The sequence below is a fragment of the Bidens hawaiensis genome, unplaced genomic scaffold (assembly GCF_021521415.1).
Source record: "Bidens hawaiensis isolate Kalapana, Puna unplaced genomic scaffold, B.hawaiensis_p1.1 tig00015702_1, whole genome shotgun sequence".
Classification (NCBI taxonomy): Eukaryota; Viridiplantae; Streptophyta; class Magnoliopsida; order Asterales; family Asteraceae; genus Bidens; species Bidens hawaiensis.
This window is the reverse complement of record NW_027492401.1, coordinates 288,411-302,567: the sequence shown is the minus strand read 5'-3', so window position 1 is coordinate 302,567 and position 14,157 is coordinate 288,411. Positions and strand designations below refer to the sequence as shown.

Sequence of the window (14,157 nt, the reverse complement as noted above, 5' to 3'; positions counted from 1 at the left end):
GATAATCGACTACGAATTAAGAGTGGTATACTCGAGTATGAAATAAACGACTACGAAAGAAGAGCGTTTGGAGTTGTATAATCGCGTATGAAATAAACGTTTAGAGCGTTTGGAGTTGTATAATCAAGTGTGATCTAACCAATACCCAACCTAAACTATATATAGATGTTTGTGGGGGTAAAATGGTAAAAAAACAAAAAAAAAACGGCTAAAAAACGGTCAAAAAAAAAAAAAACGGCTATAAAGCCGTTTGGTAACGTTCGAAAATCGGTTTAACCGGTTAACCGGTTATTAAAAAACCGGTTAACCGGTTTTTTTTATAACGGTAATAAACCGGTTATTTTAAAAACCGGTTAACCGGTTTTTTAATAACCGGTTATTAAAAAAAACCGGTTATAAAAAAAACCGGTTATAAAACCGGTTTTGGCTCCAAAACGTATAACCGATACGTAAACCGGTTACGTAAACCGGTCAAACCGGTTTTTAAAAAAACCGGTTTTTAAAAAACCGGTTTCCGGTTGAACCGGCCAAACCGGTTCCGTAACCGGTTTTTTTGAACACCTCTGGGCATCATACACCGTCTGGTGAGGTTCAGGAAACTCAGGCTCGAAAGACTCGAGCATGAACTTCCTGACGATGTACTGATATAGATCGACAGGCAGAGCACACTGGCACTCGCCAGCAGTACTCTTGTCATCCTTGTCGGACGTGGATGACGGGTTCTCGGCATACACCCCAGCCTCCTGGGCTGTAGCCTCAAGATCGTGAGCAGAAGACATCTTGCATGTATGAAAAAAGAGAAAGATTTCAAGAGAATGCTCGACTGAAAAGGTGAGTATTCGCCGGAAATCGTTTTGAAGATGAAGAGAAAAGTGAAAGTGTGGATTACAAAGGACCCTCTCCCCCTTTATATACTAATCGCAATCAATGCGATGAATTTAATGCGGAAGAGAGAGAAATCGCAGGTGCAATGAAACTATGACACGTGGCAAAGAGCAAGCTGGCAACAGCTGTTGAAAGGACGCGTGCCATTAATTTCGCGGCCACGCGCCCGAAAATTCGCGCCCACGCGCCTGAAAAAGCGCCTGGAATGACCATATACTGTCACGTCGCCATAACTTCCTGCACGTCCTGACACTGTCAGAGGAAACCGTCGGACGACGTTTCAATAGTTTGGACTGTTCTTATCCTTTCACCAACTCTTCGAATTTCAAAATTTCAAAAAGATTCAAAAGTAAGCGGGAAAATACCCCTTACCTTGGTAACCAAGTAACTATAAGACAGGTGCGGGTACAGTGTTAAGGCGTGACTGGGACGGACCGACAGATGGTGGTCACAACAAGGAAGAGGATGGTCCGACTATGATGGATATGATCAACCGCTAGTTTTTTCTTTTTTAGTTTTTAACTTTAGTTTGGGTCCAATAACTTATAATTGATTGAATGGATTATTGATTTAAAAAAATTTAGGGCCATTATAAGATTACTAGATCCAATCATTTTTAATAAGGTTTATATTGTGGCCCCCGATAAAAAGGCATCGGCTGAGGTGCGGCTTGCCCGCCCCTGCAAGTTAAGTTATGAATAAACCAAATTATAGATAACAAACATTGACTATTCAAGATGTCGTTGACTCGTCAATGCCTTCCTATCATCGATCAGGCCAGACTAATTGATCACGGGCCAAATCTCTATGCTTGCGCGTTACACGCTCAAATGATATTTATTTTAACTGATTTTTTTTATTTTTTATCACCCGCGAGATTTGAATCTTTGCCTTTTATAAGGCAGGGTCTTGTGTATATATTTTCTATTGCACTTTTTTTAAAGCTTTTCTATTGCACCTAAATATGCTAATAAGTTGTTACTTCACGTTATAGCATAACTGCTATAACTGTAGAAGAAAAGGCAAACATCTTTTACTTTTTCCAATTTTAATAAGAAAAATAAATTCAACAAAGCAGAATAGTACCCTTTGAAAGTTTGTTAATTATTATCATGAAGATGTTCTATTTATTTGACGAGAACTCAAGCTTATGTGGTTAGAACTTAGACATTGGTCTCTTTCACTATCTTGTGTCTACACCATGTGTGCATGCACCATGTTACGTCCATTTATGCATATCTTTGATTTTGACACGCATTTTATCTTTCTTGTCTATTTCATATCATATGGACAATCAAGAACTTGAAGATGATTGTTTTCTCTTACGAAGAAAGGTTTGTCCGGGGTTTCTATTGGTCAAAACGGTCTACTGATGAGAAATTTCGGATGAGATTTCGACGAATTTTAGATCGATAATTAATTCTAGTATGTTGGAAAATTTTTTGCTTTCTATTTACTTTTTAAAATAACTCGATCTGGTGGGAAAACATCAAATGTATTGGAGCATATGTTTAAAACAAAAGGCTATATAAAAATTAAAAAATATCTTTCTTATAAAAAATAATTACATTTGATGTAATCACTGCTTTTCTGATAGGCGAACCTCATATATTAAACACATCCCACACACTTAAAATGTTAAAAGCATGAAAACAAGTAAATAACGCGTTAAAGCAAGATTATATATATTATTACACTAGAAACTTTATTAATGAAGAGGTAGGTCCCAGCAGAGCCCAGTTGGACCCGCAAGACTCACCTTGAAGAGGGACGTCTGCGCAACGACCAACTGCTTCCGCAGGACCCACCATGCTCAGCGAAGACCTTACGCGCAGTACGCCAGCTGTTCCCGCAGGGAAAGCCTCCCAATGGTAAAGTACCCCGCTTGTTCCCGCAGTTGCGGATACAAGCCATCAGGGAAGGCTACCCGCACTGATAGCAAGGCTACACGCATAAGGCACTAACTCTTGATACTTCAGGAATGTCACCTGAAGGAATGAGCATGGCGGGAATACTCCCGCCCAAATGAGCCAGTCCGTATGCTTCTGGAAGATCTTTTGTACTATACCTGCCAAGGTATGGGCAAAATAGACGATCTGACCAAAACAGCCCATGAACCAATCACAGGGTGACAGCTCACCGACAACAGTACGAGGAGGAGCACCCTCTAGTACTGTCACTATTAGCCGCTGCCTACTCACCAACCCTCACTGTGGGACGTGCGTAGCCTACAGTTGGTGGAACAGTGCATAGCCGGCAGTAAAGGAACAGTATACAGCCGGCCTTGTCACTATCGGCCGCAGCCTATCCACCAACCAGTATGGCTTGTGCGTAGCCCACTGTTGGTAGAACAGGGATACTATTCAGCCGGATGTACCTTCTTGGAAACCTACCTTCGGCTATAAATACTCCAACACCTTGGAATGGTAAGGACATCATCTGATATCTCATTATCTTATCTTCTCTAGCAATCTCTTAATATACACTTATATTCAGAGCAATCTAGTCTGATTCTCACGCCGGAGGGTGGTCACAAGGAGGAACCCCCCCTTCTCAGTGACGAGCTTACGGCGTCTGTTTTGCAGGTCACCTGAAGAACAACCTTCTTTGCTGGACCTCATCCTCGTGGGAAACATCTATTTAACTCCCAGATTATCCGTAATCTGCCCGGGGTCGATTAGTGTTTCTTCAATTAAGGATTTATTTAAAATAGTAAAAAGGTTAAAAATATAAATATTTCATTGAAAACCTTACAAACTAATGTAAGCATTTTATAAACTCATAACAACCAACTATTTAATATATATATATATATATATTAAATATCACTAGTTTGAGGCCCGTGTATAACACGGGTAGTTATTGAAAATGCAATATCTAATAAATAATCAGTATACAAGAAACAATAAACCCGTTAAACACTATTAATACAGCTGTTGTACAATAGTCTTTAAAACAATTTTAAAGTAAAAGATATTTATAAATATCAAATATTTGAATAAAAAAATAGGATGTAAATATTAAATTAACAAATTTTAAAAATAGTAAGTATTATTTTATATTATAAATTTATTAAAAATGGTGATGTTTAATATGAAAGTGACAAGTGATAAAACTTGTAGGCTTTTATTAGATAGTAAAGATAAAGATTTGAGTATAGTTTTCACTTTTTATATTTATATTTATGATTACAATTATGAAGTTTTTACTAATATATAAATTTGTTACATATAAATCTACTTTTAAATTAAAAACGAATTTCATCAAACACATGGCATGAACCTATGTAGAAGTGACAATTAGATATATATATATATATATTTTATTTATATATATATATATGTTTAGACACATTAGTAAAAAAGATCAAGAAAATTTGATTGATCATCCATAACATGCTTATTACAATCAACTAATGAGGTTAAAACGAATCATCTACTTAATTTTACGAAGTCTGTGTAACTTTACTGGTGTAATCAATACTAAATCTGAGTAACTTTCCTGGGATAATCATTAATTAATCCAAACATCCATAATTGTAGAAGAAAAAATCTTTTAGGATATAAGCTTGAAGAAGAGTATGGTGAAGTTGTAGAGCCTTATCAACATCTTTAATCACATGTTTGTGTAACTGCAATTAACTATAGCATTACGCCCCATTACTGCACGAAAAAAACCGTAATCAACATCAGTTACAAAGAAGCTCAATAAGAGTGTTAAAACAAATTGAAAAGCTGCGTATCAAATATTCTGTAACACATGATTGAGAGATTAGAAAAGTGCAAATTTAGCGAGTTCAGTTAGTATAGTAACCGGCAAAGACATCAGCGACAGATTGGAGTGAGGCGTTGCTTTACCTGAGGCTATCATTTACAAAAAATAACTCATAGTCATCTGTAGACATGAAGCTAAAGATCTTATAAGTAAAAACGTAAAATACTTACATTTGATCAAGCTGCTTATTGTCATACCCATACCTTGAAGATGTGGCATTTAAACAAACGTTGCATCGATGCAGCAAACAAAACTCACAGTAATCATGCAACTAAAATGACACATTTTCAGACTTTAGTAGTAAGACAATAAGATTTTATCGGAACCCGACCTCAGGTAAGTCATTTAACCGAGTTATCTTTTGAGGTTAAGTTCAGTGAACAACTACATTAATCTACAATTTTAATGTCAAAAGCATATTATTCACATGGCTACTTGAAACCAATTCTTTTATTAAACTTTCTAGTTGGTCATCATATCAAACGGTTTCAAAAGACAATATTTTTTACTAACTTTCACTTGAAAACTGAAAGCTCACTATTTAAGAGCTGGATTTTTTTGATTACTTTTAGAACTCTTGTAGGCACTAAAATAATTCTGCAGAAAAATTATAACAACAGTAAGCTCTACAACTTTAAGAGCAAAAAAATCATTACAGTTTATAGCTCATAACCGTACAAAAGTCGCCACACCAATGACCGAATCATGGCTGCAACAAAAGCCGCCACGCCAAAAACCGAATCATGGCTGCAACAAATGTCGCCTCGCCAAAAACCGAATCATGGCTGCAACGAAAGTCGCCACGCCAAAAACTGAATCATGGCTGCAACGAATGTCGCCTCGCCAAAAACCAGATCATGGTTGCAGCAAATGTCGCCTCGCCAAAAACCGAATCATGCCACAAACCGAATCAACATCATAGCCATAAACCAATTTATCTGATATAATTACCCCCAATCTGTGTTTCGAAGGCTCACCAACAAAAATGGTCGCCGATAACATCAGACAACGTCATAGAGATTAGGGGTTTTAGCGGACAACAGATGGAGAACTAAAATCATGGTTTTCACCCATTAGCATCTTATCACGTTCACAAACCAAGGCATAATCATCATTTAAAATAACAGAGATGCTCATGTGACTATGATTGTCTAATGCCACAATCGCAGCCCAAATTATACAGATAACATAACATCACATAAAGAACATGTTACCTTCCCAATCAAAATTGGAAGCCGATAACGACGGAGATCGATACACCACCGCCGGATAGGAATTAGTGTTTAGAAATTAATTTTACATCAAACTACAAATGACACTTAAGTAACATTAGGGGTTTGTTTAGTATGAAGTAATGTAATAGACAATGAATAAAGTAGATCATTATTATTTCATTTTTATGTTTGATTAATCTACGAAAATGAAATAAATCATTGCTTTACATACACTAGTTTAGGTTGGTAGTAGCTTTGTTTATGCTTTGGGATATTTCGTTATAAATCAAGGTTGTTAACAAAATTATACCTTTTTAGTTGTTTTTTTGGGGAAAGTTCCATACATGATCCAAATGAAGAGAGAGAGGAAAAAAAGATCCATAAAGTCCCAACTTTCCTAATATGATCTAAGTAATTTATACTGAGGCGACACATTGGAAATATAACCGACGAAATTGATGAACAATTTAAAAGCCGACACGTGGCAAGAATCTGACAACTCCGACCGTATTTTTGAAAATCTTGGGGTTTTCGTCCAAATATGTTCTTCAAATCTTTTTGTAAATAGCAGTCTCTCCATACGGTTTTTTTATTTTTCCTATCTGATACGTTCAAATTATTATTATTCCTAACTTTTTCTCTATCTTCTTCTTCTTCTTCTTCTTCTTCTTCTTCCATCTCCATCTTCTTCATCATTATATTCATACTCCATCTAACATTAAACCGTTGTTCTTTTATGATCATCAAATTAACTCCACCACTCAAGTAAGAACAAGAATTTGGAACCGCCACTTTCCACCGGAACAAGAATTAACAAGCCCATCGGAACAAGAATTAATTCCGTCATTTGAACTATCACTCGGAACCGTCACTTTCCACCACGCATGCATCACCTGGTTATAGCTCCAAACCAACCTAAGAAACCCCTACTGGTCCATTATTAGACTCGAAACCTAAAATGAAAATTGATAATATTGTAGTTTGTTCCAATGGAAGAAGATGGAAGATGAAGATGAAGAAAAAGTTAGGAATAATAATAATTTGAACGGACCAACCGACCAGGTAGGAAACATAAAAAAATCGTCTGGATAGACTGCTTTTTACAAAAAGATTTAAAAAACAGATTTGGACGAAAACCCCAAGATTTTCAAAAATACGGTCGGATTTATCAGATTCTTGCCACGTGTCAGCTTTTAAATGATTTCATCAATCTCGTTGTTTGTATTTTCAATGTGTCAACTCAATACAAATTACTTGGGTCATACCAAAAAAGTTGAGACTTATGGATTTTTTTTTCTCTCTCTTCGTTTTGAACATGTGAGGAATTTTCCCTTTTTTTATTATCATTCACATTAGTGCGTGCCGTACAAAAGCAATAAATAAAATATTCACATTGGCATCGTACTTAGAAGTTTGTTTTTTTACTTGCTAGTCCTGTCCTTTTCAAACAATTATATATTATTATATGACTAAAGAAGAGTGAGGTCAGCGAACCTCTTGATATTATATGCTTCTCTGAATCAATCATCATCAACATTGTATGTATTCTCTTGCTAGGTATGCTGTTAATTTCGTTTTTATTGTATCTAATTACTCGATTCCGATTTAGTGTTGATCATGATCGGGTTTTAGGTTGTCACAAAGTATCGGTCATGGAATCGTAACTTTGTAATCATTCATCATCCAATTTAAAGGTACGAGCCCTAAAATCTTGCTTATTTTCACTTTTAGCTGCTCAAACATAGTGCTTATTGTTATTCTTATCTTGGACCGTTTGGGCATTTCTACCAAATATTATTGGAAATACTATTCAAGGGCAAAAAGTACTTGTCAGCGGTTGCTAAGAAGGTATTCCTGTAACCTCTAAAGTTTGAATACGTGCATAAATGTTGTCTAAGACCCATAAACGAATGTGCATACACGAGTTTAAACAAACGAACAAGACATGCGTTCATGTCCGTTTGTTTAACTAAGTGAACAAATACTTTTGTTCATGATCGTACGTTTATTAAATAAACAATCTTCTTAACAAACACTTCACAAACTATTCACTGGGGCAGAATGGGTCATAAAATTTTGTTGACAATTCAGACAAAAGTGTTCCCAGTGTATTAGCTCTTTTTTTTAAACCAATACAGAAGGCATTGGTTGTATTTTTTTTTAAATTTTTTTATAACTATTTATTTTAATAATTTATCTTTAGTGCATACCTTACCTTGAGGTGTGTTTGTGATTTTGGTTTTTGAAAAAAATAATGTTTTTGTTTTTAAGGGTATTTTTGAAATTGATGAATCTACGGGTTTCATGGTCAGGAACAAGCCGCCTCAAAGAAGCTGCAAGGTGGATAGGGGCCAACTTTTTGTTTCATCAACAGGTAAAAAAAGGCTTTTATTTTTGGGTCAAATTTGTTAGGATTCACTCTTTAATTCACTAATGGATCAAAAATGGTTTTTATAATCTGGATGGTTTTGGTAGGTTTGCCTCGAAGTGACCCAGGACAAATTCTTTCATACATAGCAGGTAAGCTCAGTTTGGTTTTCTGTCATGCTTTTTAGGTCCAGTCTTTTGGTTAATTTGGGGTATACGAGACTTATGCTCAGCCCTGATGAATATATTGGATGAAAAAATGCTTTACAAAATGGTTTATGGGTTTATTGTTAAATATGTGGTTTGGGAATGGTTCTTGGTTTTTAGTCGGATTGGCAGTATGTTTTTTTATATAGTTTTTGGTGTTTTTTCCCCCGGATATCACAAATTAAAAGTTCTATGTTGCATCACTTGGCAGGTTTGTTTCTTGAATTTGTGGTCAAGCAGTCTATTTTGATTATTTCGGGTCAAAGTTTGACCAGGAAAAGTCAAATGCAATTGTGGCTGATTGTTGCAGGGGAGCTCAAATGCTCTCACTTGACTCCAAATAAAGAACTAATGTGCACAAATTTCATACACAATTCCTAACTTAACTATCAGTTGTAAACCAAATTTGAGCAGCATTTCTTCAAAAAAATAAAGTAAGCAGTTGTCCACAAGTTTTGCATGTGTTCATGATAGTTTATTTTAACTGTTGCTGGTTGGCACATATGTTTTAAATGCTAATAAAACATTGACAAAATAGTTACCTAATGCTAACTTTTTTTTCATGGTTCTACTTCCACAAATAGAGGGATATTAGCAGCACCAAAGGGGGTCTTAGCAGCAGTGCAATGCTCTTGGCAGCAGCAGAAGTATCCTGCCAATGCGAGCAAGCGTTGACGAGAGTAACAAATTATTCTATCTTTGCTCGGCGTGTGGGCTGTTTAGGTACGTTTCTTATTTGCTTTTCTCTAACCTTTATGATCTTTAGGCCTGACAAAAAAAATGTTAGGTTGGGTCACCGGCTAGAACGGGTCAGTTTAAAATGTCCAATTTGATTCGAGCCAAAACATGATTATGGTCAAAATAGGTATAGGTGTAAAGAGGTTATGACTAAAAATAGGTTGGGATCAAAACGGGTTCTCAACAAAATAGGTCGGTGTCAAAATAGGTTCTGACCAAGTTTTTTTTTCAACGACTAAAATATGTTCGGGTCACAACGGGTTGATTTAATAAAAAAATTATGAACATGCCAAAATGGGTGGATTGGGTTAGGCAGAGTTAACATGTCATATCGGGTGCGGGTCAGAACATATTTTGACCAAAATGAGTGAGGGTCAGAACGGGTTTTGATGAAATTGGGTATGGGCAGTAGTGGAAAAACATTTTGGTTTTGATTAAATACAAGAAGGGTATATTGGGTATTTCAAATTAATGGCAATGCACACCCAAAATCGACTAACACTCCCAATATGTATCTGATCTCTAATTTGCAATATACGAGAATTATTATTTTCAGCTCATGTTATATTATGATAGATTTGTCGTATTATATAATTTTAATGATATCGTATTATATTTGATAGATATGACTAGATTTTCTAACCAGTAACCATGCAAGTAACAGGTTAAAGTGCATCTAACTGCACGCTGTAGTTGTGTTATGATTCCCTTTTTTAGTCAAGTATTATTGCCTTGAACTTTGAGGTCCTTGTGATTCTTTGATGGTCTGCTATTAGTAACCTTCCGCCATTAATTTGACTAATAAACAAGGCTGCAAGATGGATCTCCCCAAAAGCAACTGCAAGTCCAATTTTTTATCTACCAATGCGCAATATTGAAGTTGCAAACAAGTATCATTGCCTTCAAAATTCATCTAGACAACTTCATCTAGAGTTTGTTCATGTCAAGGTAAATGTATTAATGTTGCATTTGTCCTTTATACTTTCTATTTCATTGTTTGTATTAAACCAGTCCAATATCTTTAATTGTATGTCAGCTTTAGTGGGAAATTATGCATGCTTATAACTTATATGGTGCTGAATCTATATAGCCAACATGGTGAACATGTTTATGAGAAAACACCACCTATGGCTGATGACACCAAGGTATACATACCTTAATGTCAAGTAAATCAATCGCTAATTTTTTAAAAATGCACTAATCATCTTGCCTTTTTCTTGTATTAGAAAAATAGTGACAATTATTGAGTGCAGTCTACACTTTAGTCCATGCAAATCTCAACTTCAGCGCGAATCCAGTGATGAGGTTTATATTTTTGTCTTAACTTTCGTATTATTCATTACATTAACTAAGACTTTGTAGGATTGCAAATTTGAAAAAAGAAAGAAAGGAGAAGATCACTTACAATTTGGAAATAGGACGAGGTAATTGATGTTTCAAGTTCCGAGGATGAGAAATGTCATGAGGTTATTGATGTTTCTAGCGCTGATGACGAAAATGAAGAAGATGATAGCAGTGACTTGGCTTCAACTTTCCAAACAAATTAAAAGATTCCAATAGTTAGGGGCCAAAGTCGCAACTGGTTGTTTGAGTTTAAGAGTTTAAATGCTTTTTATAATAACATTCGTAGAATGGATGCATGTTTTTTTTAATTGAATCCATGTTACCTTCATAAGTTTGGTGTATCGGGTTTTTTATAAATGTCTATGATAATTGTTTTCATGTCTATATTATATATTACGGTTTAAACATGATACTCGTGATGTGTATCATGTTATATATTATATACTACAATGTGTTTTACTAAATTATGTAATACACTTCTGTTTGCCATTCCTATGAACATGTACCTCCCAAAATGTATTGGAAGGTAACCAAAATGTTGCTTTGTTAATAAATCAATGTAGTCATCACATTCCTAAGTGGATATTCCCGTCCACCGGACGGGTCAACTACTAGTTATTAATGTTTATCGAACGTTCAAGGTACAAGCCCTATACGCATTTACTAATATCATATCATTTTATTTTTTTATTTAGTTTGTTATTATCTTTCTCCTAGTTTCTTTATGACAACTTTGAATGTTTCCTTTTAACCTTAAACTTTATTAATAAAACTTTTAGTAAAATATGATTTAATATTAGATATGTTTTTTTTTTAATAAATTATAAACATTAGAATTTTGATTTACTGATATTTTTAGTTGTTTTATCATTGATGTTTAAACAAATTAATACTGTCTTAATATATTAAGACAATAAATAAATTACTTCTAAAAATCATAGTATATTGCTGGTAAAATATAAGCTCTTTTTTATTTTGGAATAACTTATAACAAACTCATGAACTATATTCTTAAATCTACACATTTGTTCATTATGAGACTCGGATCATTAACTATTTAGAGAGAACTGCCGCTATCTACACATATTGATTCCACTAGCTTCCAAGTTAGTAAAATATTAACATTTGGTTTAACTAACAAATAGATATAACACAATTATTTTCCATCTCTCGATCATAAATGAAAGTTTTCTTAGATACACATAGAAACATATCTTTAGACAACTTTTAAACTAGGGGTGTCATTTTCAACATAAACCGAAACACAACACAAAAATGTTAACATGTCAACCGCCTAAACCATTTTATCCTTTTTCTTTTAAATCCTAGCCAACCTAAATAACACATTTACAACTTCATTATTACATACCAGTTAAGGTTAATGTTTTTTACATGGATAAAAATACAATGCCGTGTTTGAACAGTTCAACCTTCCAACCTTGTTTCTTTATCATTTCTTTCTTTTATTGTTATATAAAACACAAATAACATAATAAAAGTGATTCCAATGGCATAAAGTGAATTCCCCAAGAGTAATTAATAATCTCAAACCTCTTGGCCCACGAGACTAATAACACAAAACCAAAAAAACAAGTTCCCAAAGACCAAATTCTGAAAAATACAATAAATGAAAACTTACACATGAAGCTTTATTGAATCAACAAGTAGACATAACTTAAGTTATGTAACAAAATAACATTATTCCAAACAAGCATAGATAAAATTAGTATTTCAGAAGATTATGTCAGCATCTTTGTTACTACTGGCTGAAAGAATATTAAAATGTGCAACTTTCATAGATATTCCTCTTTGCAAAGAAAGATTGCCACCAAATTGTTTAGATTCTTTCATTTGTTTTTCAATCTCTCTTTTTTTAAAAGCTTGAATCTTTTTCAACCTAAAGAAATCCTCCCTCTCCAATTCATCAAGCTCCCCTTTAATATAACTTATAGTGTTTTCCAACCGCGACTTCACCACGCTCTCCAACGCGTTCACCCGACGGTTCGTTGTCTTAATCGCTTCGTCGAGGGTCAAGAATGATGTTTGTAGAGATGCAAGTTCCACAAGAACCTCTATTGCTTTCACATGTGCAACTTTACACCCTTGAACCTGTTGACCGCCTCTCGCTAACCCGGTCAACTCGTTTTTTGTCTCGGCTTCGGTGAAATACTCAAACTTCGTGAGTTTAACGCCCGCAACATTTTCGGTCCGGGACCTTACTCTTAAACTCGCGGTTTTGACGTTTTCTATGACGGTGTATTTAATATTGTCACCGGCTACATATTTCGCTTCGGTTAACGCAAATGAAGAGGATTTCATTATGTTCCCCATTGATTCCTTTGTTGCTACTATCTTTTTCAAAATGGCTCGAAATTGGACGGTTAACGCGTCACTTTTTTTCTTTAGAAGTGCGTGGCCTCGGGTTGCGCCAATGAGACGGGCCTTGATGACTCCTAGGACCGTAACGGTTGGAACCACGTTTAATCGTTGGCCCTGACCAGACATCTTGTTGCATATATGTAACTCTGTGAATAATATATATAAACAACCAGAAAGTAATATTTAAGACAACGTACAATGTGGCTTCAAAGTGTTTATAGATTCATAATAAAACACAATTCTTTTGATTAACAAATTAAAAACCTACAATGTTGTATATCAAAGGGATCTAGATTTAATATTATTATGTAAATCAATGAGATCTATATGCAATGCCAGATTGTGTTTATGAAATGAAAATGAATATAGAAAATGTAGATCCTAAACAAGAGGTTATATATGTATATATATATATATATAGATTAGGAAGATGATTACTTGATGATGAAGATGATGATCGCCAAGGAGTTCTATATTTTTTGTATTGGAGAAATAGTTTTTTCTTTTCTTTTATTTTTTTATCATATGATGATGTTTATATTTAACTATTGGATTCTTCCAATAAAATTAACGTATAATAATTTAAGCAATGAAGAGTTATACATAAAGAGAAGCATAAACATAAACAAAAAAAAACAATACACAATGAAATTATTTTATTATTAAACAAAAAAAACATTAGAAGTCCTACTTACATATACAAGTAAGACTTCTTTGTATAATAATATTTTAAATAGAGAATTTTCTCTACTCACTAATACACTATTCCATTTACTGTTGATTATTTTATTATTTTCTTCAATCATAGGTATACGTATGTTTTTTGTTGACTACGCAATTTCACCGCCTTTACTTTCCCAGCTTTACTAATTTTTTATACTTTTATTTTAACTTTTGTTTGATCACCATAACTCATCATCTTCATAGATCTTGGCTTTTAATTCTACTTGGTAAGTAGGTTACTTGGTTTATGTTTTAATTTTAATAGTTGTGATGTTAATCATCTATGATCTATGTGCTTAATTTGACCTAATTTCGGCCGGGTATCTTTAAAAGTGTAGTTTAGTTCGCTATTTTTTTGGTTTATTAACAATGTTTGATTGATGCCCATCTCAGTCATCATCACCATCATATGTGGTTAACATTTTATGAAAATACCTTTTTATAGCTTAATTTGAAGAATACCCAATGTGTTAATTAGACCCAACAATTTTCGATTGATAAAACTTGACATTTTAGGCTTCTCAAA

The 14,157-nt window shown here is 34.4% G+C and overlaps 1 long non-coding RNA gene and 1 pseudogene across 1 annotated transcript; one reads left to right on the top strand and one right to left on the bottom strand.

Annotated features, from left to right (window-relative positions):
• The first annotated feature begins 7,898 nt into the window (after positions 1-7,898).
• LOC143549584 (uncharacterized) lies at positions 7,899-10,823 on the top strand. The gene is made up of 5 exons (XR_013138158.1): positions 7,899-8,247; positions 8,349-8,393; positions 8,758-8,881; positions 9,032-9,170; positions 10,548-10,823. It is a non-coding gene; the product is annotated as an uncharacterized LOC143549584 (long non-coding RNA).
• Positions 10,824-12,221: 1,398 nt separating this feature from the next.
• On the bottom strand, positions 12,222-13,048 carry LOC143549603 (V-type proton ATPase subunit D pseudogene; annotated as a pseudogene).
• Between the last annotated feature and the right edge of the window lie 1,109 nt (positions 13,049-14,157).